The sequence below is a fragment of the Pleurodeles waltl genome, chromosome 9, assembly GCF_031143425.1.
Source record: "Pleurodeles waltl isolate 20211129_DDA chromosome 9, aPleWal1.hap1.20221129, whole genome shotgun sequence".
Taxonomy (NCBI): domain Eukaryota; kingdom Metazoa; phylum Chordata; class Amphibia; order Caudata; family Salamandridae; genus Pleurodeles; species Pleurodeles waltl.
This window is the reverse complement of record NC_090448.1, coordinates 730,265,392-730,289,123: the sequence shown is the minus strand read 5'-3', so window position 1 is coordinate 730,289,123 and position 23,732 is coordinate 730,265,392.

The following is a 23,732-nucleotide window of genomic DNA, read 5'->3' as shown; positions in this document are numbered from 1 at the left end:
GCCCCACAAGTCACCCCATCTTGGATTCCCCTAGGTGTCTAGTATTCAAAACTGTTCAGGTTTGCTAGGTTTCCCTAGGTGCCTGCTGAGCTAGAGGCCAAAATCCACAGCTAGGCACTTTGCAAAAAACAGCACTGTTTTCTTTGTCAAAATGTGATGTGTCCATGTTGTGGTTTGGGGCATTTCCTGTCGTGGGCACTAGGCTTACCCCCACAAGTGAGGTATCATTTTTATCAGGAGACTTGGGGGAACGCTGGGTGGAAGGGAATTTGTGGCTCCTCTCAGATTCCAGAACTTTCTGTTAACAAAATGTGAGGAAAAAGTGTTTTTTTGGCCACATTTTGAGGTTTGCAAAGGATTCTGGGTACCAGAACCTGATCAGAGCCCCACAAGTCACCCCATGTTGGATTCCCTTAGGTGTCTAGTTTTCAAAACTGTGCAGGTTTGCTAGGTTTCCCTAGGTGCCTGCTGAGCTAGAGGCCAAAATCCACAGCTAGGCACTCTGCAAAAAACAGCTCTGTTTTCTTTGTCAAAATGTGATGTGTCCATGTTGTGTTTTGGGGCATTTCCTGTCGGGGGCACTAGGCCTACCCCTACAAGTGAGGTATCATTTTTATCGGGAGACTTGGGGAAACGCTGGGTGGAAGGAAATTCGTGCCTCCTCTCAGAGTCCAGAACTTTCTGTCACCGAAATGTGAGGAAAAGGTGTTTATTTGGCCACATTCTGAGGTTTGCAAAGGATTCTGGGTAACAGAACCTAATCAGAGCCCCACAAGTCACCCCATCTTGGATTCCCCTTGGTGTCTAGTTTTCAAAACTGTGCAGGTTTGCTAGGTTTCCCTAGGTGCCTGCTGAGCTAGAGGCCAAAATCCACAGCTAGGCACTTGGCAAAAAACAGCTCTGTTTTCTTTGTCAAAATGTGATGTGTCCATGTTGTGTTTTGGGGCATTTCTTGTCGTGGGCACTAGGCCTACCCCACAAGTGAGGTATCATTTTTATCTGGAGACGAGGGGGGAACGCTGGGTGGAAGGGAATTTGTGGCTCCTCTCAGATTCCAGAACGTTCTGTCACCAAAATGTGAGGAAAAGGTGTTTTTTTGGCCACATTTTGAGGTTTGCAAAGGATTATGGGTACCAGAACCTGATCAGAGCCCCACAAGTCACCCCATGTTGGATTCTCTTAGGTGTCTAGTTTTCAAAACTGTGCAGGTTTGCTAGGTTTCCCTAGGTGCCTGCTGAGCTAGAGGCCAAAATCCACAGCTAGGCACTCTGCAAAAAACAGCTCTGTTTTCTTTGTCAAAATGTGATGTGTCCATGTTGTGTTTTGGGGCATTTCCTGTCGGGGACACTAGGCCTACCCCAACAAGTGAGGTATCATTTTTATCGGGAGACTTGGGGAAACGCTGGATGGAAGGAAATTCGTGCCTCCTTTCAGATTCCAGAACTTTCTGTCACCGAAATGTGAGGAAAAGGTGTTTATTTGGCCACATTCAGAGGTTTGCAAAGGATTCTGCGTAACAGAACCTGATCAGAGCCCCACAAGTCACCCCATCTTGGATTCCCCTAGGTGTCTAGTTTTCAAAACTGTGCAGGTTTGCTAGGTTTCCCTAGGTGCCTGCTGAGCTAGAGGCCAAAATCCACAGCTAGGCACTTGGCAAAAAACAGCTCTGTTTTCTTTGTCAAAATGTGATGTGTCCATGTTGTGTTTTGGGGCATTTCTTGTCGTGGGCACTAGGCCTACCCCCACAAGTGAGGTATCATTTTTATCGGGAGATGAGGTGGGGAACGCTGCGTGGAAGGGAATTTGTGGCTCCTCTCAGATTCCAGAACTTTCTGTCACCAAAATGTGAGGAAAAAGTGTTTTTTTGGCCACATTTTGAGGTTTGCAAAGGATTCTGGGTAACAGAACCTGATCAGAGCCCCACAAGTCACCACATGTTGGATTCCCTTAGGTGTCTAGTTTTCAAAACTGTGCAGGTTTGCTAGGTTTCCCTAGGTGCCTGCTGTGCTAGAGGCCAAAATCCACAGCTAGGCACTGTGCAAAAAACAGCTCTGTTTTCTTTGTCAAAATGTGATGTGTCCATGTTGTATTTTGGGGCATTTCCTGTCGTGGGCACTAGGCCTACCCCTACAAGTGAGGTATCATTTTTATCGGGAAACTTGGGGAAACGCTGGGTGGAAGGAAATTCGTGGCTCCTCTCAGATTCCAGAACTTTCTGTCACCGAAATGTGAGGAAAAAGTGTTTTTTTTGGCCACATTTTGAGGTTTGCAAAGGATTCTGGGTAACAGAACCTGATCAGAGCCCCACAAGTCACCCCATCTTGGATTCCCCTAGGTGTCTAGTTTTCAAAACTGTGCAGGTTTGCTAGGTTTCCCTAGGTGCCTGCTGAGCTAGAGGCTAAAATCCACAGCTAGGCACTTAGCAAAAAATAGCTCTGTTTTCTTTGTCAAAATGTGATGTGTCCATGTTGTGTTTTGGGGCATTTCTTGTCGTGGGCACTAGGCCTACCCCCACAAGTGAGGTATCATTTTTATCGGGAGACGAGGGGGGAACGGTGGGTGGAAGGGAATTTGTGGCTCCTCTCAGATTCTAGAACGTTCTGTCACCAAAATGTGAGGAAAAGGTGTTTTTATGGCCACATTTTGAGGTTTGCAAAGGATTCTGGGTAACAGATCCTGATCAGAGGCCCACAAGTCACCCCATGTTGGATTCCCTTAGGTGTCTAGTTTTCAAAACTTTGCAGGTTTGCTAGGTTTCCCTAGGTGCCTGCTGAGCTAGAGGCCAAAATCCACAGCTAGGTACTCTGCAAAAAACAGCTCTGTTTTCTTTGTCAAAATGTGATTTGTCCATGTTGTGTTTTGGGGCATTTCCTGTCGTGGGCAGTAGGCCTACCCCTACAAGTGAGGTATCATTTTTATCGGGAGACTTGGGGAAACGCTGGGTGGAAGGAAATTCGTGTCTCCTCTCAGATTCCAGAACTTTCTGTCACCGAAATGTGAGGAAAAGGTGTTTTTTTGGCCACATTTTGAGGTTTGCAAAGGATTCTGGTTAACAGAACCTGATCAGAGCCCCACAAGTCACCACATGTTGGATTCCCTTAGGTGTCTAGTTTTCAAAACTGTGCAGGTTTGCTAGGTTTCCCTAGGTGCCTGCTGAGCTAGAGGCCAAAATCCACAGCTAGGCACTGTGCAAAAAACAGCTCTGTTTTCTTTGTCAAAATGTGATGTGTCCATGTTGTATTTTGGGGCATTTCCTGTCGTGGGCACTAGGCCTACCCCTACAAGTGAGGTATCATTTTTATCGGGAAACTTGGGGAAACGCTGGGTGGAAGGAAATTCGTGGCTCCTCTCAGATTCCAGAACTTTCTGTCACCGAAATGTGAGGAAAAAGTGTTTTTTTTGGCCACATTTTGAGGTTTGCAAAGGATTCTGGGTAACAGAACCTGATCAGAGCCCCACAAGTCACCCCATCTTGGATTCCCCTAGGTGTCTAGTTTTCAAAACTGTGCAGGTTTGCTAGGTTTCCCTAGGTGCCTGCTGAGCTAGAGGCCAAAATCCACAGCTAGGCACTTGGCAAAAAACAGCTCTGTTTTCTTTGTCAAAATGTGATGTGTCCATGTTGTGTTTTGGGGCATTTCTTGTCGGGGGCACTAGGCCTACCCCTACAAGTGAGGTATCATTTTTATCGGGAGACTTGGGGAAACGCTGGGTGGAAGGAAATTCGTGGCTCCTCTCAGATGCCAGAACTTTCTATCAACGAAATGTGAGGAAAAGGTGTTTATTTGGTCACATTCTGAGGTTTGCAAAGGATTCTGGGTAACAGAACCTGATCAGAGCCCCACAAGTCACCCCATCTTGGATTCCCCTAGGTGTCTAGTTTTCAAAACTGTGCAGGTTTGCTAGGTTTCCCTAGGTGCCTGCTGAGCTAGAGGCCAAAATCCACAGCTAGGCACTTGGCAAAAAACAGCTCTGTTTTCTTTGTCAAAATGTGATGTGTCCATGTTGTGTTTTGGGGCATTTCTTGTCGGGGGCACTAGGCCTACCCCTACAAGTGAGGTATCATTTTTATCGGGAGACTTGGGGAAACACTGGGTGGAAGGAAATTCGTGGCTCCTCTCAGATGCCAGAACTTTCTATCAACGAAATGTGAGGAAAAGGTGTTTATTTGGTCACATTCTGAGGTTTGCAAAGGATTCTGGGTAACAGAACCTGATCAGAGCCCCACAAGTCACCCCATCTTGGATTCCCCTAGGTGTCTAGTATTCAAAACTGTTCAGGTTTGCTAGGTTTCCCTAGGTGCCTGCTGAGCTAGAGGCCAAAATCCACAGCTAGGCACTTTGCAAAAAACAGCACTGTTTTCTTTGTCAAAATGTGATGTGTCCATGTTGTGGTTTGGGGCATTTCCTGTCGTGGGCACTAGGCTTACCCCCACAAGTGAGGTATCATTTTTATCAGGAGACTTGGGGGAACGCTGGGTGGAAGGGAATTTGTGGCTCCTCTCAGATTCCAGAACTTTCTGTTAACAAAATGTGAGGAAAAAGTGTTTTTTTGGCCACATTTTGAGGTTTGCAAAGGATTCTGGGTACCAGAACCTGATCAGAGCCCCACAAGTCACCCCATGTTGGATTCCCTTAGGTGTCTAGTTTTCAAAACTGTGCAGGTTTGCTAGGTTTCCCTAGGTGCCTGCTGAGCTAGAGGCCAAAATCCACAGCTAGGCACTCTGCAAAAAACAGCTCTGTTTTCTTTGTCAAAATGTGATGTGTCCATGTTGTGTTTTGGGGCATTTCCTGTCGGGGGCACTAGGCCTACCCCTACAAGTGAGGTATCATTTTTATCGGGAGACTTGGGGAAACGCTGGGTGGAAGGAAATTCGTGCCTCCTCTCAGAGTCCAGAACTTTCTGTCACCGAAATGTGAGGAAAAGGTGTTTATTTGGCCACATTCTGAGGTTTGCAAAGGATTCTGGGTAACAGAACCTAATCAGAGCCCCACAAGTCACCCCATCTTGGATTCCCCTTGGTGTCTAGTTTTCAAAACTGTGCAGGTTTGCTAGGTTTCCCTAGGTGCCTGCTGAGCTAGAGGCCAAAATCCACAGCTAGGCACTTGGCAAAAAACAGCTCTGTTTTCTTTGTCAAAATGTGATGTGTCCATGTTGTGTTTTGGGGCATTTCTTGTCGTGGGCACTAGGCCTACCCCACAAGTGAGGTATCATTTTTATCTGGAGACGAGGGGGGAACGCTGGGTGGAAGGGAATTTGTGGCTCCTCTCAGATTCCAGAACGTTCTGTCACCAAAATGTGAGGAAAAGGTGTTTTTTTGGCCACATTTTGAGGTTTGCAAAGGATTATGGGTACCAGAACCTGATCAGAGCCCCACAAGTCACCCCATGTTGGATTCTCTTAGGTGTCTAGTTTTCAAAACTGTGCAGGTTTGCTAGGTTTCCCTAGGTGCCTGCTGAGCTAGAGGCCAAAATCCACAGCTAGGCACTCTGCAAAAAACAGCTCTGTTTTCTTTGTCAAAATGTGATGTGTCCATGTTGTGTTTTGGGGCATTTCCTGTCGGGGACACTAGGCCTACCCCAACAAGTGAGGTATCATTTTTATCGGGAGACTTGGGGAAACGCTGGATGGAAGGAAATTCGTGCCTCCTTTCAGATTCCAGAACTTTCTGTCACCGAAATGTGAGGAAAAGGTGTTTATTTGGCCACATTCAGAGGTTTGCAAAGGATTCTGCGTAACAGAACCTGATCAGAGCCCCACAAGTCACCCCATCTTGGATTCCCCTAGGTGTCTAGTTTTCAAAACTGTGCAGGTTTGCTAGGTTTCCCTAGGTGCCTGCTGAGCTAGAGGCCAAAATCCACAGCTAGGCACTTGGCAAAAAACAGCTCTGTTTTCTTTGTCAAAATGTGATGTGTCCATGTTGTGTTTTGGGGCATTTCTTGTCGTGGGCACTAGGCCTACCCCCACAAGTGAGGTATCATTTTTATCGGGAGATGAGGTGGGGAACGCTGCGTGGAAGGGAATTTGTGGCTCCTCTCAGATTCCAGAACTTTCTGTCACCAAAATGTGAGGAAAAAGTGTTTTTTTGGCCACATTTTGAGGTTTGCAAAGGATTCTGGGTAACAGAACCTGATCAGAGCCCCACAAGTCACCACATGTTGGATTCCCTTAGGTGTCTAGTTTTCAAAACTGTGCAGGTTTGCTAGGTTTCCCTAGGTGCCTGCTGTGCTAGAGGCCAAAATCCACAGCTAGGCACTGTGCAAAAAACAGCTCTGTTTTCTTTGTCAAAATGTGATGTGTCCATGTTGTATTTTGGGGCATTTCCTGTCGTGGGCACTAGGCCTACCCCTACAAGTGAGGTATCATTTTTATCGGGAAACTTGGGGAAACGCTGGGTGGAAGGAAATTCGTGGCTCCTCTCAGATTCCAGAACTTTCTGTCACCGAAATGTGAGGAAAAAGTGTTTTTTTTGGCCACATTTTGAGGTTTGCAAAGGATTCTGGGTAACAGAACCTGATCAGAGCCCCACAAGTCACCCCATCTTGGATTCCCCTAGGTGTCTAGTTTTCAAAACTGTGCAGGTTTGCTAGGTTTCCCTAGGTGCCTGCTGAGCTAGAGGCTAAAATCCACAGCTAGGCACTTAGCAAAAAATAGCTCTGTTTTCTTTGTCAAAATGTGATGTGTCCATGTTGTGTTTTGGGGCATTTCTTGTCGTGGGCACTAGGCCTACCCCCACAAGTGAGGTATCATTTTTATCGGGAGACGAGGGGGGAACGGTGGGTGGAAGGGAATTTGTGGCTCCTCTCAGATTCTAGAACGTTCTGTCACCAAAATGTGAGGAAAAGGTGTTTTTATGGCCACATTTTGAGGTTTGCAAAGGATTCTGGGTAACAGATCCTGATCAGAGGCCCACAAGTCACCCCATGTTGGATTCCCTTAGGTGTCTAGTTTTCAAAACTTTGCAGGTTTGCTAGGTTTCCCTAGGTGCCTGCTGAGCTAGAGGCCAAAATCCACAGCTAGGTACTCTGCAAAAAACAGCTCTGTTTTCTTTGTCAAAATGTGATTTGTCCATGTTGTGTTTTGGGGCATTTCCTGTCGTGGGCAGTAGGCCTACCCCTACAAGTGAGGTATCATTTTTATCGGGAGACTTGGGGAAACGCTGGGTGGAAGGAAATTCGTGTCTCCTCTCAGATTCCAGAACTTTCTGTCACCGAAATGTGAGGAAAAGGTGTTTTTTTGGCCACATTTTGAGGTTTGCAAAGGATTCTGGGTAACAGAACCTAATCAGAGCCCCACAAGTCACCCCATCTTGGATTCCCCTTGGTATCTAGTTTTCAAAACTGTGCAGGTTTGCTAGGTTTCCATAGGTGCCTGCTGAGCTAGAGGCCAAAATCCACTCCTAGGCACTTTGCAAAAAACAGCACTGTTTTCTTTGTCAAAATGTGATGTGTCCATGTTGTGGTTTGGGGCATTTCCTGTCGTGGGCACTAGGCTTACCCCCACAAGTGAGGTATCATTTTTATCAGGAGACTTGGGGGAACGCTGGGTGGAAGGGAATTTGTGGCTCCTCTCAGATTCCAGAACTTTCTGTTAACAAAATTTGAGGAAAAAGTGTTTTTTTGGCCAAATTTTGAGGTTTGCAAAGGATTCTGGGTAACAGAACCTAATCAGAGCCCCACAAGTCACCCCATCTTGGATTCCCCTTGGTGTCTAGTTTTCAAAACTGTGCAGGTTTGCTAGGTTTCCCTAGGTGCCTGCTGAGCTAGAGGCCAAAATCCACTCCTAGGCACTTTGCAAAAAACAGCACTGTTTTCTTTGTCAAAATGTGATGTGTCCATGTTGTGGTTTGGGGCATTTCCTGTCGTGGGCACTAGGCTTACCCCCACAAGTGAGGTATCATTTTTATCAGGAGACTTGGGGGAACGCTGGGTGGAAGGGAATTTGTGGCTCCTCTCAGATTCCAGAACTTTCTGTTAACAAAATGTGAGGAAAAAGTGTTTTTTTGGCCACATTTTGAGGTTTGCAAAGGATTCTGGGTACCAGAACCTGATCAGAGCCCCACAAGTCACCCCATGTTGGATTCCATTAGGTGTCTAGTTTTCAAAACTGTGCAGGTTTGCTAGGTTTCCCTAGGTGCCTGCTGAGCTAGAGGCCAAAATCCACAGCTAGGCACTCTGCAAAAAACAGCTCTGTTTTCTTTGTCAAAATGTGATGTGTCCATGTTGTGTTTTGGGGCATTTCCTGTCGGGGACACTAGGCCTACCCCAACAAGTGAGGTATCATTTTTATCGGGAGACTTGGGGAAACGCTGGATGGAAGGAAATTCGTGCCTCCTCTCAGATTCCAGAACTTTCTGTCACCGAAATGTGAGGAAAAGGTGTTTATTTGGCCACATTCAGAGGTTTGCAAAGGATTCTGCGTAACAGAACCTGATCAGAGCCCCACAAGTCACCCCATCTTGGATTCCGCTAGGTGTCTAGTTTTCAAAACTGTGCAGGTTTGCTAGGTTTCCCTAGGTGCCTGCTGAGCTAGAGGCCAAAATCCACAGCTAGGCACTTGGCAAAAAACAGCTCTGTTTTCTTTGTCAAAATGTGATGTGTCTATGTTGTGTTTTGGGGCATTTCTTGTCGTGGGCACTAGGCCTACCCCCACAAGTGAGGTATCATTTTTATCGGGAGATGAGGGGGGAACGCTGCGTGGAAGGGAATTTGTGGCTCCTCTCAGATTCCAGAACTTTCTGTCACCAAAATGTGAGGAAAAAGTGTTTTTTTGGCCACATTTTGAGGTTTGCAAAGGATTCTGGGTAACAGAACCTGATCAGAGCCCCACAAGTCACCACATGTTGGATTCCCTTAGGTGTCTAGTTTTCAAAACTGTGCAGGTTTGCTAGGTTTCCCTAGGTGCCTGCTGAGCTAGAGGCCAAAATCCACAGCTAAGCACTGTGCAAAAAACAGCTCTGTTTTCTTTGTCAAAATGTGATGTGTCCATGTTGTATTTTGGGGCATTTCCTGTCGTGGGCACTAGGCCTACCCCTACAAGTGAGGTATCATTTTTATCGGGAAACTTGGGGAAACGCTGGGTGGAAGGAAATTCGTGGCTCCTCTCAGATTCCAGAACTTTCTGTCACCGAAATGTGAGGAAAAAGTGTTTTTTTTGGCCACATTTTGAGGTTTGCAAAGGATTCTGGGTAACAGAACCTGATCAGAGCCCCACAAGTCACCCCATCTTGGATTCCCCTAGGTGTCTAGTTTTCAAAACTGTGCAGGTTTGCTAGGTTTCCCTAGGTGCCTGCTGAGCTAGAGGCTAAAATCCACAGCTAGGCACTTAGCAAAAAATAGCTCTGTTTTCTTTGTCAAAATGTGATGTGTCCATGTTGTGTTTTGGGGCATTTCTTGTCGTGGGCACTAGGCCTACCCCCACAAGTGAGGTATCATTTTTATCGGGAGACGAGGGGGGAACGGTGGGTGGAAGGGAATTTGTGGCTCCTCTCAGATTCTAGAACGTTCTGTCACCAAAATGTGAGGAAAAGGTGTTTTTATGGCCACATTTTGAGGTTTGCAAAGGATTCTGGGTAACAGAACCTGATCAGAGGCCCACAAGTCACCCCATGTTGGATTCCCTTAGGTGTCTAGTTTTCAAAACTTTGCAGGTTTGCTAGGTTTCCCTAGGTGCCTGCTGAGCTAGAGGCCAAAATCCACAGCTAGGTACTCTGCAAAAAACAGCTCTGTTTTCTTTGTCAAAATGTGATTTGTCCATGTTGTGTTTTGGGGCATTTCCTGTCGTGGGCAGTAGGCCTACCCCTACAAGTGAGGTATCATTTTTATCGGGAGACTTGGGGAAACGCTGGGTGGAAGGAAATTCGTGTCTCCTCTCAGATTCCAGAACTTTCTGTCACCGAAATGTGAGGAAAAGGTGTTTTTTTGGCCACATTTTGAGGTTTGCAAAGGATTCTGGGTAACAGAACCTAATCAGAGCCCCACAAGTCACCCCATCTTGGATTCCCCTTGGTGTCTAGTTTTCAAAACTGTGCAGGTTTGCTAGGTTTCCCTAGGTGCCTGCTGAGCTAGAGGCCAAAATCCACTCCTAGGCACTTTGCAAAAAACATCTCTGTTTTCTTTGTCAAAATGTGATTTGTCCATGTTGTGTTTTGGGGCATTTCCTGTCGCGGGCACTAGGCCTACCCCCACAAGTGAGGTGTAATTGTTATCGGGAGACTTGGGGGAACGCTGGGTGAAAGGAAATTTGTGGCTCCTCTCAGATTCCAGAACTTTCTGTCACCGAAATGTGAGGAAAAAGTGTTTTTTTTGCCATATTTTGAGGTTTGCAAAGGATTCTGGGTAACAGAACCTGATCAGAGCCCCACAAGTCACCCCATCTTGGATTCCCTTAGGTGTCTAGTTTTCAAAACTTTGCAGGTTTGCTAGGTTTCCCTAGGTGCCTGCTGAGCTAGAGGCCAAAATCCACAGCTAGGTACTCTGCAAAAAACAGCTCTGTTTTCTTTGTCAAAATGTGATTTGTCCATGTTGTGTTTTGGGACATTTCCTGTCGTGGGCAGTAGGCCTACCCCTACAAGTGAGGTATCATTTTTATCGGGAGACTTGGGGAAACGCTGGGTGGAAGGAAATTCGTGTCTCCTCTCAGATTCCAGAACTTTCTGTCACCGAAATGTGAGGAAAAGGTGTTTTTTTGGCCACATTTTGAGGTTTGCAAAGGATTCTGGGTAACAGAACCTAATCAGAGCCCCACAAGTCACCCCATCTTGGATTCCCCTTGGTGTCTAGTTTTCAAAACTGTGCAGGTTTGCTAGGTTTCCCTAGGTGCCTGCTGAACTAGAGGCCAAAATCCACTCCTAGGCACTTTGCAAAAAACAGCACTGTTTTCTTTGTCAAAATGTGATGTGTCCATGTTGTGGTTTGGGGCATTTCCTGTTGTGGGCACTAGGCTTACCCCCACAAGTGAGGTATCATTTTTATCAGGAGTCTTGGGGGAACGCTGGGTGGAAGGGAATTTGTGGCTCCTCTCAGATTCCAGAACTTTCTGTTAACAAAATGTGAGGAAAAAGTGTTTTTTTGGCCACATTTTGAGGTTTGCCAAGGATTCTGGGTACCAGAACCTGATCAGAGCCCCACATGTCACCCCATGTTGGATTCCCTTAGCTGTCTAGTTTTCAAAACTGTGCAGGTTTGCTAGGTTTCCCTAGGTGCCTGCTGAGCTAGAGGCCAAAATCCACAGCTAGGCACTTTTAAAAAAACAGCTCTGTTTTCTTTGTCAAAATATGATGTGTCCATGTTGTGTTTTGGGGCATTTCCTGTTGCGGGCACTAGGCCTACCCCCACAAGTGAGGTGTAATTGTTATCGGGAGACTTGGGGGAACGCTGGGTGAAAGGAAATTTGTGGCTCCTCTCAGATTCCAGAACTTTCTGTCACCGAAATGTGGGGAAAAAGTGTTTTTTTGGCCACATTTTGAGGTTTGCAAAGGATTCTGGGTAACAGAACCTGATCAGAGTCCCACAAGTCACCCCATCTTGGATTCCCCAAGGTGTCTAGTTTTCAAAACTGTGCAGGTTTGCTAGGTTTCCCTAGGTGCCTGCTGAGCTAGAGGCCAAAATCCACAGCTAGGCACTTTTCAAAAAACAGCTCTGTTTTCTTTGTCAAAATATGATGTGTCCATGTTGTGTTTTGGGGCATTTCCTGTCGCGGGCACTAGGCCTACCCCCACAAGTGAGGTGTAATTGTTATCGGGAGACTTGGGGAAACGCTGGGTGAAAGGAAATTTGTGGCTCCTCTCAGATTCCAGAACTTTCTGTCACCGAAATGTGAGTAAAAAGTGTTTTTTTGGCCACATTTTGAGGTTTGCAAAGGATTCTGGGTAACAGAACCTGATCAGAGTCCCACAAGTCACCCCATCTTGGATTCCCCTAGGTGTCTAGTTTTCAAAACTGTGCAGGTTTGCTAGGTTTCCCTAGGTGCCTGCTGAGCTAGAGGCCAAAATCCACAGCTAGGCACTTTGCAAAAAACAGCTCTGTTTTCTTTGTGAAAATGTGATGTGTCCATGTTGTGTTTTGGGGCATTTCCTGTTGTGGGCACTAGGCCTACCCCCACAAGTGAGGTATCATTTTTATCGGGAGACTTGGGGGAACGCTGTGTGGAAGGGAATTTGTGGCTCCTCTCAGATTCCAGAACGTTCTGTTACCAAAATGTGAGGAAAAAGGTTTTTTTTTTGCACATTTTGAGGTTTGCAAAGGATTCTGGGTAACAGAACCTGATCAGAGCCCCACAAGTCACCCCATCTTGGATTCCCCCAGGTGTCTAGTTTTCAGAACTGTGCAGGTTGGCTAGGTTTCCCTAGGTGCCTGCTGAGCTAGAGGCCAAAATCCACAGCTAGGCACTTTGCAAAAAACAGCTCTGTTTTCTTTGTCAAAATGTTATGTGTCCATGTTGTGTTTTGGGGCATTTCCTGTCGTGGGCACTAGGCTTACCCCCACAAGTGAGGTATCATTTTTATCAGGAGACTTGGGGGAACGCTGGGTGGAAGGGAATTTGTGGCTCCTCTCAGATTCCAGAACTTTCTGTCACCAAAATGTGAGGAAAAAGTGTTTTTTTTGGCCACTTTTTGAGGTTTGCAAAGGATTCTGGGTACCAGAACCTGATCAGAGCCCCACAAGTCACCCCACCTTGGATTCCCTTAGGTGTCTAGTTTTCAAAACTGTGCAGGTTTGCTAGGTTTCCCTAGGTGCCTGCTGAGCTAGAGGCCAAAATCCACAGCTAGGCACTCTGCAAAAAACAGCTCTGTTTTCTTTGTCAAAATGTGATGTGTCCATGTTGTGTTTTGGGGCATTTCCTGTCGGGGGCACTAGGCCTACCCCTACAAGTGAGGTATCATTTTTAACGGGAGACTTGGGGAAACGCTGGGTGGAAGGAAATTCGTGGCTCCTCTCAGATGCCAGAACTTTCTATCAACGAAATGTGAGGAAAAGGTGTTTATTTGGTCACATTCTGAGGTTTGCAAAGGATTCTGGGTAACAGAACCTGATCAGAGCCCCACAAGTCACCCCATCTTGGATTCCCCTAGGTGTCTAGTATTCAAAACTGTTCAGGTTTGCTAGGTTTCCCTAGGTGCCTGCTGAGCTAGAGGCCAAAATCCACAGCTAGGCACTTTGCAAAAAACAGCACTGTTTTCTTTGTCAAAATGTGATGTGTCCATGTTGTGGTTTGGGGCATTTCCTGTCGTGGGCACTAGGCTTAACCCCACAAGTGAGGTATCATTTTTATCAGGAGACTTGGGGGAACGCTGGGTGGAAGGGAATTTGTGGCTCCTCTCAGATTCCAGAACTTTCTGTTACCAAAATGTGAGGAAAAAGTGTTTTTTTGGCCACATTTTGAGGTTTGCAAAGGATTCTGGGTACCAGAACCTGATCAGATCCCCACAAGTCACCCCATGTTGGATTCCCTTAGGTGTCTAGTTTTCAAAACTGTGCAGGTTTGCTAGGTTTCCCTAGGTGCCTGCTGAGCTAGAGGCCAAAATCCACAGCTAGGCACTCTGCAAAAAACAGCTCTGTTTTCTTTGTCAAAATGTGATGTGTCCATGTTGTGTTTTGGGGCATTTCCTGTCGGGGGCACTAGGCCTACCCCTACAAGTGAGGTATCATTTTTATCGGGAGACTTGGGGAAACGCTGGGTGGAAGGAAATTCGTGCCTCCTCTCAGAGTCCAGAACTTTCTGTCACCGAAATGTGAGGAAAAGGTGTTTATTTGGCCACATTCTGAGGTTTGCAAAGGATTCTGGGTAACAGAACCTAATCAGAGCCCCACAAGTCACCCCATCTTGGATTCCCCTTGGTGTCTAGTTTTCAAAACTGTGCAGGTTTGCTAGGTTTCCCTAGGTGCCTGCTGAGCTAGAGGCCAAAATCCACAGCTAGGCACTTGGCAAAAAACAGCTCTGTTTTCTTTGTCAAAATGTGATGTGTCCATGTTGTGTTTTGGGGCATTTCTTGTCGTGGGCACTAGGCCTACCCCACAAGTGAGGTATCATTTTTATCTGGATACGAGGGGGGAACGCTGGGTGGAAGGGAATTTGTGGCTCCTCTCAGATTCCAGAACGTTCTGTCACCAAAATGTGAGGAAAAGGTGTTTTTTTGGCCACATTTTGAGGTTTGCAAAGGATTCTGGGTACCAGAACCTGATCAGAGCCCCACAAGTCACCCCATGTTGGATTCTCTTAGGTGTCTAGTTTTCAAAACTGTGCAGGTTTGCTAGGTTTCCCTAGGTGCCTGCTGAGCTAGAGGCCAAAATCCACAGCTAGGCACTCTGCAAAAAACAGCTCTGTTTTCTTTGTCAAAATGTGATGTGTCCATGTTGTGTTTTGGGGCATTTCCTGTCGGGGACACTAGGCCTACCCCAACAAGTGAGGTATCATTTTTATCGGGAGACTTGGGGAAACGCTGGATGGAAGGAAATTCGTGCCTCCTCTCAGATTCCAGAACTTTCTGTCACCGAAATGTGAGGAAAAGGTGTTTATTTGGCCACATTCAGAGGTTTGCAAAGGATTCTGCGTAACAGAACCTGATCAGAGCCCCACAAGTCACCCCATCTTGGATTCCCCTAGGTGTCTAGTTTTCAAAACTGTGCAGGTTTGCTAGGTTTCCCTAGGTGCCTGCTGAGCTAGAGGCCAAAATCCACAGCTAGGCACTTGGCAAAAAACAGCTCTGTTTTCTTTGTCAAAATGTGATGTGTCCATGTTGTGTTTTGGGGCATTTCTTGTCGTGGGCACTAGGCCTACCCCCACAAGTGAGGTATCATTTTTATCGGGAGATGAGGGGGGAACGCTGCGTGGAAGGGAATTTGTGACTCCTCTCAGATTCCAGAACTTTCTGTCACCAAAATGTGAGGAAAAAGTGTTTTTTTGGCCACATTTTGAGGTTTGCAAAGGATTCTGGGTAACAGAACCTGATCAGAGCCCCACAAGTCACCACATGTTGGATTCCCTTAGGTGTCTAGTTTTCAAAACTGTGCAGGTTTGCTAGGTTTCCCTAGGTGCCTGCTGAGCTAGAGGCCAAAATCCACAGCTAGGCACTGTGCAAAAAACAGCTCTGTTTTCTTTGTCAAAATGTGATGTGTCCATGTTGTATTTTGGGGCATTTCCTGTCGTGGGCACTAGGCCTACCCCTACAAGTGAGGTATCATTTTTATCGGGAAACTTGGGGAAACGCTGGGTGGAAGGAAATTCGTGGCTCCTCTCAGATTCCAGAACTTTCTGTCACCGAAATGTGAGGAAAAAGTGTTTTTTTTGGCCACATTTTGAGGTTTGCAAAGGATTCTGGGTAACAGAACCTGATCAGAGCCCCACAAGTCACCCCATCTTGGATTCCCCTAGGTGTCTAGTTTTCAAAACTGTGCAGGTTTGCTAGGTTTCCCTAGGTGCCTGCTGAGCTAGAGGCCAAAATCCACAGCTAGGCACTTGGCAAAAAACAGCTCTGTTTTCTTTGTCAAAATGTGATGTGTCCATGTTGTGTTTTGGGGCATTTCTTGTCGGGGGCACTAGGCCTACCCCTACAAGTGAGGTATCATTTTTATCGGGAGACTTGGGGAAACGCTGGGTGGAAGGAAATTCGTGGCTCCTCTCAGATGCCAGAACTTTCTATCAACGAAATGTGAGGAAAAGGTGTTTATTTGGTCACATTCTGAGGTTTGCAAAGGATTCTGGGTAACAGAACCTGATCAGAGCCCCACAAGTCACCCCATCTTGGATTCCCCTAGGTGTCTAGTTTTCAAAACTGTGCAGGTTTGCTAGGTTTCCCTAGGTGCCTGCTGAGCTAGAGGCCAAAATCCACAGCTAGGCACTTGGCAAAAAACAGCTCTGTTTTCTTTGTCAAAATGTGATGTGTCCATGTTGTGTTTTGGGGCATTTCTTGTCGGGGGCACTAGGCCTACCCCTACAAGTGAGGTATCATTTTTATCGGGAGACTTGGGGAAACGCTGGGTGGAAGGAAATTCGTGGCTCCTCTCAGATGCCAGAACTTTCTATCAACGAAATGTGAGGAAAAGGTGTTTATTTGGTCACATTCTGAGGTTTGCAAAGGATTCTGGGTAACAGAACCTGATCAGAGCCCCACAAGTCACCCCATCTTGGATTCCCCTAGGTGTCTAGTATTCAAAACTGTTCAGGTTTGCTAGGTTTCCCTAGGTGCCTGCTGAGCTAGAGGCCAAAATCCACAGCTAGGCACTTTGCAAAAAACAGCACTGTTTTCTTTGTCAAAATGTGATGTGTCCATGTTGTGGTTTGGGGCATTTCCTGTCGTGGGCACTAGGCTTACCCCCACAAGTGAGGTATCATTTTTATCAGGAGACTTGGGGGAACGCTGGGTGGAAGGGAATTTGTGGCTCCTCTCAGATTCCAGAACTTTCTGTTAACAAAATGTGAGGAAAAAGTGTTTTTTTGGCCACATTTTGAGGTTTGCAAAGGATTCTGGGTACCAGAACCTGATCAGAGCCCCACAAGTCACCCCATGTTGGATTCCCTTAGGTGTCTAGTTTTCAAAACTGTGCAGGTTTGCTAGGTTTCCCTAGGTGCCTGCTGAGCTAGAGGCCAAAATCCACAGCTAGGCACTCTGCAAAAAACAGCTCTGTTTTCTTTGTCAAAATGTGATGTGTCCATGTTGTGTTTTGGGGCATTTCCTGTCGGGGGCACTAGGCCTACCCCTACAAGTGAGGTATCATTTTTATCGGGAGACTTGGGGAAACGCTGGGTGGAAGGAAATTCGTGCCTCCTCTCAGAGTCCAGAACTTTCTGTCACCGAAATGTGAGGAAAAGGTGTTTATTTGGCCACATTCTGAGGTTTGCAAAGGATTCTGGGTAACAGAACCTAATCAGAGCCCCACAAGTCACCCCATCTTGGATTCCCCTTGGTGTCTAGTTTTCAAAACTGTGCAGGTTTGCTAGGTTTCCCTAGGTGCCTGCTGAGCTAGAGGCCAAAATCCACAGCTAGGCACTTGGCAAAAAACAGCTCTGTTTTCTTTGTCAAAATGTGATGTGTCCATGTTGTGTTTTGGGGCATTTCTTGTCGTGGGCACTAGGCCTACCCCACAAGTGAGGTATCATTTTTATCTGGAGACGAGGGGGGAACGCTGGGTGGAAGGGAATTTGTGGCTCCTCTCAGATTCCAGAACGTTCTGTCACCAAAATGTGAGGAAAAGGTGTTTTTTTGGCCACATTTTGAGGTTTGCAAAGGATTATGGGTACCAGAACCTGATCAGAGCCCCACAAGTCACCCCATGTTGGATTCTCTTAGGTGTCTAGTTTTCAAAACTGTGCAGGTTTGCTAGGTTTCCCTAGGTGCCTGCTGAGCTAGAGGCCAAAATCCACAGCTAGGCACTCTGCAAAAAACAGCTCTGTTTTCTTTGTCAAAATGTGATGTGTCCATGTTGTGTTTTGGGGCATTTCCTGTCGGGGACACTAGGCCTACCCCAACAAGTGAGGTATCATTTTTATCGGGAGACTTGGGGAAACGCTGGATGGAAGGAAATTCGTGCCTCCTTTCAGATTCCAGAACTTTCTGTCACCGAAATGTGAGGAAAAGGTGTTTATTTGGCCACATTCAGAGGTTTGCAAAGGATTCTGCGTAACAGAACCTGATCAGAGCCCCACAAGTCACCCCATCTTGGATTCCCCTAGGTGTCTAGTTTTCAAAACTGTGCAGGTTTGCTAGGTTTCCCTAGGTGCCTGCTGAGCTAGAGGCCAAAATCCACAGCTAGGCACTTGGCAAAAAACAGCTCTGTTTTCTTTGTCAAAATGTGATGTGTCCATGTTGTGTTTTGGGGCATTTCTTGTCGTGGGCACTAGGCCTACCCCCACAAGTGAGGTATCATTTTTATCGGGAGATGAGGGGGGAACGCTGCGTGGAAGGGAATTTGTGGCTCCTCTCAGATTCCAGAACTTTCTGTCACCAAAATGTGAGGAAAAAGTGTTTTTTTGGCCACATTTTGAGGTTTGCAAAGGATTCTGGGTAACAGAACCTGATCAGAGCCCCACAAGTCACCACATGTTGGATTCCCTTAGGTGTCTAGTTTTCAAAACTGTGCAGGTTTGCTAGGTTTCCCTAGGTGCCTGCTGTGCTAGAGGCCAAAATCCACAGCTAGGCACTGTGCAAAAAACAGCTCTGTTTTCTTTGTCAAAATGTGATGTGTCCATGTTGTATTTTGGGGCATTTCCTGTCGTGGGCACTAGGCCTACCCCTACAAGTGAGGTATCATTTTTATCGGGAAACTTGGGGAAACGCTGGGTGGAAGGAAATTCGTGGCTCCTCTCAGATTCCAGAACTTTCTGTCACCGAAATGTGAGGAAAAAGTGCTTTTTTTGGCCACATTTTGAGGTTTGCAAAGGATTCTGGGTAACAGAACCTGATCAGAGCCCCACAAGTCACCCCATCTTGGATTCCCCTAGGTGTCTAGTTTTCAAAACTGTGCAGGTTTGCTAGGTTTCCCTAGGTGCCTGCTGAGCTAGAGGCTAAAATCCACAGCTAGGCACTTAGCAAAAAATAGCTCTGTTTTCTTTGTCAAAATGTGATGTGTCCATGTTGTGTTTTGGGGCATTTCTTGTCGTGGGCACTAGGCCTACCCCCACAAGTGAGGTATCATTTTTATCGGGAGACGAGGGGGGAACGGTGGGTGGAAGGGAATTTGTGGCTCCTCTCAGATTCTAGAACGTTCTGTCACCAAAATGTGAGGAAAAGGTGTTTTTATGGCCACATTTTGAGGTTTGCAAAGGATTCTGGGTAACAGATCCTGATCAGAGGCCCACAAGTCACCCCATGTTGGATTCCCTTAGGTGTCTAGTTTTCAAAACTTTGCAGGTTTGCTAGGTTTCCCTAGGTGCCTGCTGAGCTAGAGGCCAAAATCCACAGCTAGGTACTCTGCAAAAAACAGCTCTGTTTTCTTTGTCAAAATGTGATTTGTCCATGTTGTGTTTTGGGGCATTTCCTGTCGTGGGCAGTAGGCCTACCCCTACAAGTGAGGTATCATTTTTATCGGGAGACTTGGGGAAACGCTGGGTGGAAGGAAATTCGTGTCTCCTCTCAGATTCCAGAACTTTCTGTCACCGAAATGTGAGGAAAAGGTGTTTTTTTGGCCACATTTTGAGGTTTGCAAAGGATTCTGGGTAACAGAACCTAATCAGAGCCCCACAAGTCACCCCATCTTGGATTCCCCTTGGTATCTAGTTTTCAAAACTGTGCAGGTTTGCTAGGTTTCCATAGGTGCCTGCTGAGCTAGAGGCCAAAATCCACTCCTAGGCACTTTGCAAAAAACAGCACTGTTTTCTTTGTCAAAATGTGATGTGTCCATGTTGTGGTTTGGGGCATTTCCTGTCGTGGGCACTAGGCTTACCCCCACAAGTGAGGTATCATTTTTATCAGGAGACTTGGGGGAACGCTGGGTGGAAGGGAATTTGTGGCTCCTCTCAGATTCCAGAACTTTCTGTTAACAAAATTTGAGGAAAAAGTGTTTTTTTGGCCACATTTTGAGGTTTGCAAAGGATTCTGGGTAACAGAACCTAATCAGAGCCCCACAAGTCACCCCATCTTGGATTCCCCTTGGTGTCTAGTTTTCAAAACTGTGCAGGTTTGCTAGGTTTCCCTAGGTGCCTGCTGAGCTAGAGGCCAAAATCCACTCCTAGGCACTTTGCAAAAAACAGCACTGTTTTCTTTGTCAAAATGTGATGTGTCCATGTTGTGGTTTGGGGCATTTCCTGTCGTGGGCACTAGGCTTACCCCCACAAGTGAGGTATCATTTTTATCAGGAGACTTGGGGGAACGCTGGGTGGAAGGGAATTTGTGGCTCCTCTCAGATTCCAGAACTTTCTGTTAACAAAATGTGAGGAAAAAGTGTTTTTTTGGCCACATTTTGAGGTTTGCAAAGGATTCTGGGTACCAGAACCTGATCAGAGCCCCACAAGTCACCCCATGTTGGATTCCATTAGGTGTCTAGTTTTCAAAACTGTGCAGGTTTGCTAGGTTTCCCTAGGTGCCTGCTGAGCTAGAGGCCAAAATCCACAGCTAGGCACTCTGCAAAAAACAGCTCTGTTTTCTTTGTCAAAATGTGATGTGTCCATGTTGTGTTTTGGGGCATTTCCTGTCGGGGACACTAGGCCTACCCCAACAAGTGAGGTATCATTTTTATCGGGAGACTTGGGGAAACGCTGGATGGAAGGAAATTCGTGCCTCCTCTCAGATTCCAGAACTTTCTGTCACCGAAATGTGAGGAAAAGGTGTTTATTTGGCCACATTCAGAGGTTTGCAAAGGATTCTGCGTAACAGAACCTGATCAGAGCCCCACAAGTCACCCCATCTTGGATTCCCCTAGGTGTCTAGTTTTCAAAACTGTGCAGGTTTGCTAGGTTTCCCTAGGTGCCTGCTGAGCTAGAGGCCAAAATCCACAGCTAGGCACTTGGCAAAAAACAGCTCTGTTTTCTTTGTCAAAATGTGATGTGTCTATGTTGTGTTTTGGGGCATTTCTTGTCGTGGGCACTAGGCCTACCCCCACAAGTGAGGTATCATTTTTATCGGGAGATGAGGGGGGAACGCTGCGTGGAAGGGAATTTGTGGCTCCTCTCAGATTCCAGAACTTTCTGTCACCAAAATGTGAGGAAAAAGTGTTTTTTTGGCCACATTTTGAGGTTTGCAAAGGATTCTGGGTAACAGAACCTGATCAGAGCCCCACAAGTCACCACATGTTGGATTCCCTTAGGTGTCTAGTTTTCAAAACTGTGCAGGTTTGCTAGGTTTCCCTAGGTGCCTGCTGAGCTAGAGGCCAAAATCCACAGCTAAGCACTGTGCAAAAAACAGCTCTGTTTTCTTTGTCAAAATGTGATGTGTCCATGTTGTATTTTGGGGCATTTCCTGTCGTGGGCACTAGGCCTACCCCTACAAGTGAGGTATCATTTTTATCGGGAAACTTGGGGAAACGCTGGGTGGAAGGAAATTCGTGGCTCCTCTCAGATTCCAGAACTTTCTGTCACCGAAATGTGAGGAAAAAGTGGTTTTTTTGGCCACATTTTGAGGTTTGCAAAGGATTCTGGGTAACAGAACCTGATCAGAGCCCCACAAGTCACCCCATCTTGGATTCCCCTAGGTGTCTAGTTTTCAAAACTGTGCAGGTTTGCTAGGTTTCCCTAGGTGCCTGCTGAGCTAGAGGCTAAAATCCACAGCTAGGCACTTAGCAAAAAATAGCTCTGTTTTCTTTGTCAAAATGTGATGTGTCCATGTTGTGTTTTGGGGCATTTCTTGTCGTGGGCACTAGGCCTACCCCCACAAGTGAGGTATCATTTTTATCGGGAGACGAGGGGGGAACGGTGGGTGGAAGGGAATTTGTGGCTCCTCTCAAATTCTAGAACGTTCTGTCACCAAAATGTGAGGAAAAGGTGTTTTTATGGCCACATTTTGAGGTTTGCAAAGGATTCTGGGTAACAGAACCTGATCAGAGGCCCACAAGTCACCCCATGTTGGATTCCCTTAGGTGTCTAGTTTTCAAAACTTTGCAGGTTTGCTAGGTTTCCCTAGGTGCCTGCTGAGCTAGAGGCCAAAATCCACAGCTAGGTACTCTGCAAAAAACAGCTCTGTTTTCTTTGTCAAAATGTGATTTGTCCATGTTGTGTTTTGGGGCATTTCCTGTCGTGGGCAGTAGGCCTACCCCTACAAGTGAGGTATCATTTTTATCGGGAGACTTGGGGAAACGCTGGGTGGAAGGAAATTCGTGTCTCCTCTCAGATTCCAGAACTTTCTGTCACCGAAATGTGAGGAAAAGGTGTTTTTTTGGCCACATTTTGAGGTTTGCAAAGGATTCTGGGTAACAGAACCTAATCAGAGCCCCACAAGTCACCCCATCTTGGATTCCCCTTGGTGTCTAGTTTTCAAAACTGTGCAGGTTTGCTAGGTTTCCCTAGGTGCCTGCTGAGCTAGAGGCCAAAATCCACTCCTAGGCACTTTGCAAAAAACAGCTCTGTTTTCTTTGTCAAAATGTGATTTGTCCATGTTGTGTTTTGGGGCATTTCCTGTCGCGGGCACTAGGCCTACCCCCACAAGTGAGGTGTAATTGTTATCGGGAGACTTGGGGGAACGCTGGGTGAAAGGAAATTTGTGGCTCCTCTCAGATTCCAGAACTTTCTGTCACCGAAATGTGAGGAAAAAGTGTTTTTTTTGCCATATTTTGAGGTTTGCAAAGGATTCTGGGTAACAGAACCTGATCAGAGCCCCACAAGTCACCCCATCTTGGATTCCCTTAGGTGTCTAGTTTTCAAAACTTTGCAGGTTTGCTAGGTTTCCCTAGGTGCCTGCTGAGCTAGAGGCCAAAATCCACAGCTAGGTACTCTGCAAAAAACAGCTCTGTTTTCTTTGTCAAAATGTGATTTGTCCATGTTGTGTTTTGGGGCATTTCCTGTCGTGGGCAGTAGGCCTACCCCTACAAGTGAGGTATCATTTTTATCGGGAGACTTGGGGAAACGCTGGGTGGAAGGAAATTCGTGTCTCCTCTCAGATTCCAGAACTTTCTGTCACCGAAATGTGAGGAAAAGGTGTTTTTTTGGCCACATTTTGAGGTTTGCAAAGGATTCTGGGTAACAGAACCTAATCAGAGCCCCACAAGTCACCCCATCTTGGATTCCCCTTGGTGTCTAGTTTTCAAAACTGTGCAGGTTTGCTAGGTTTCCCTAGGTGCCTGCTGAGCTAGAGGCCAAAATCCACTCCTAGGCACTTTGCAAAAAACAGCACTGTTTTCTTTGTCAAAATGTGATGTGTCCATGTTGTGGTTTGGGGCATTTCCTGTCGTGGGCACTAGGCTTACCCCCACAAGTGAGGTATCATTTTTATCAGGAGACTTGGGGGAACGCTGGGTGGAAGGGAATTTGTGGCTCCTCTCAGATTCCAGAACTTTCTGTTAACAAAATGTGAGGAAAAAGTGTTTTTTTGGCCACATTTTGAGGTTTGCAAAGGATTCTGGGTACCAGAACCTGATCAGAGCCCCACAAGTCACCCCATGTTGGATTCCATTAGGTGTCTAGTTTTCAAAACTGTGCAGGTTTGCTAGGTTTCCCTAGGTGCCTGCTGAGCTAGAGGCCAAAATCCACAGCTAGGCACTCTGCAAAAAACAGCTCTGTTTTCTTTGTCAAAATGTGATGTGTCCATGTTGTGTTTTGGGGCATTTCCTGTCGGGGACACTAGGCCTACCCCAACAAGTGAGGTATCATTTTTATCGGGAGACTTGGGGAAACGCTGGATGGAAGGAAATTCGTGCCTCCTCTCAGATTCCAGAACTTTCTGTCACCGAAATGTGAGGAAAAGGTGTTTATTTGGCCACATTCAGAGGTTTGCAAAGGATTCTGCGTAACAGAACCTGATCAGAGCCCCACAAGTCACCCCATCTTGGATTCCGCTAGGTGTCTAGTTTTCAAAACTGTGCAGGTTTGCTAGGTTTCCCTAGGTGCCTGCTGAGCTAGAGGCCAAAATCCACTCCTAGGCACTTTGCAAAAAACAGCTCTGTTTTCTTTGTCAAAATGTGATTTGTCCATGTTGTGTTTTGGGGCATTTCCTGTCGCGGGCACTAGGCCTACCCCCACAAGTGAGGTGTAATTGTTATCGGGAGACTTGGGGGAACGCTGGGTGAAAGGAAATTTGTGGCTCCTCTCAGATTCCAGAACTTTCTGTCACCGAAATGTGAGGAAAAAGTGTTTTTTTTGCCATATTTTGAGGT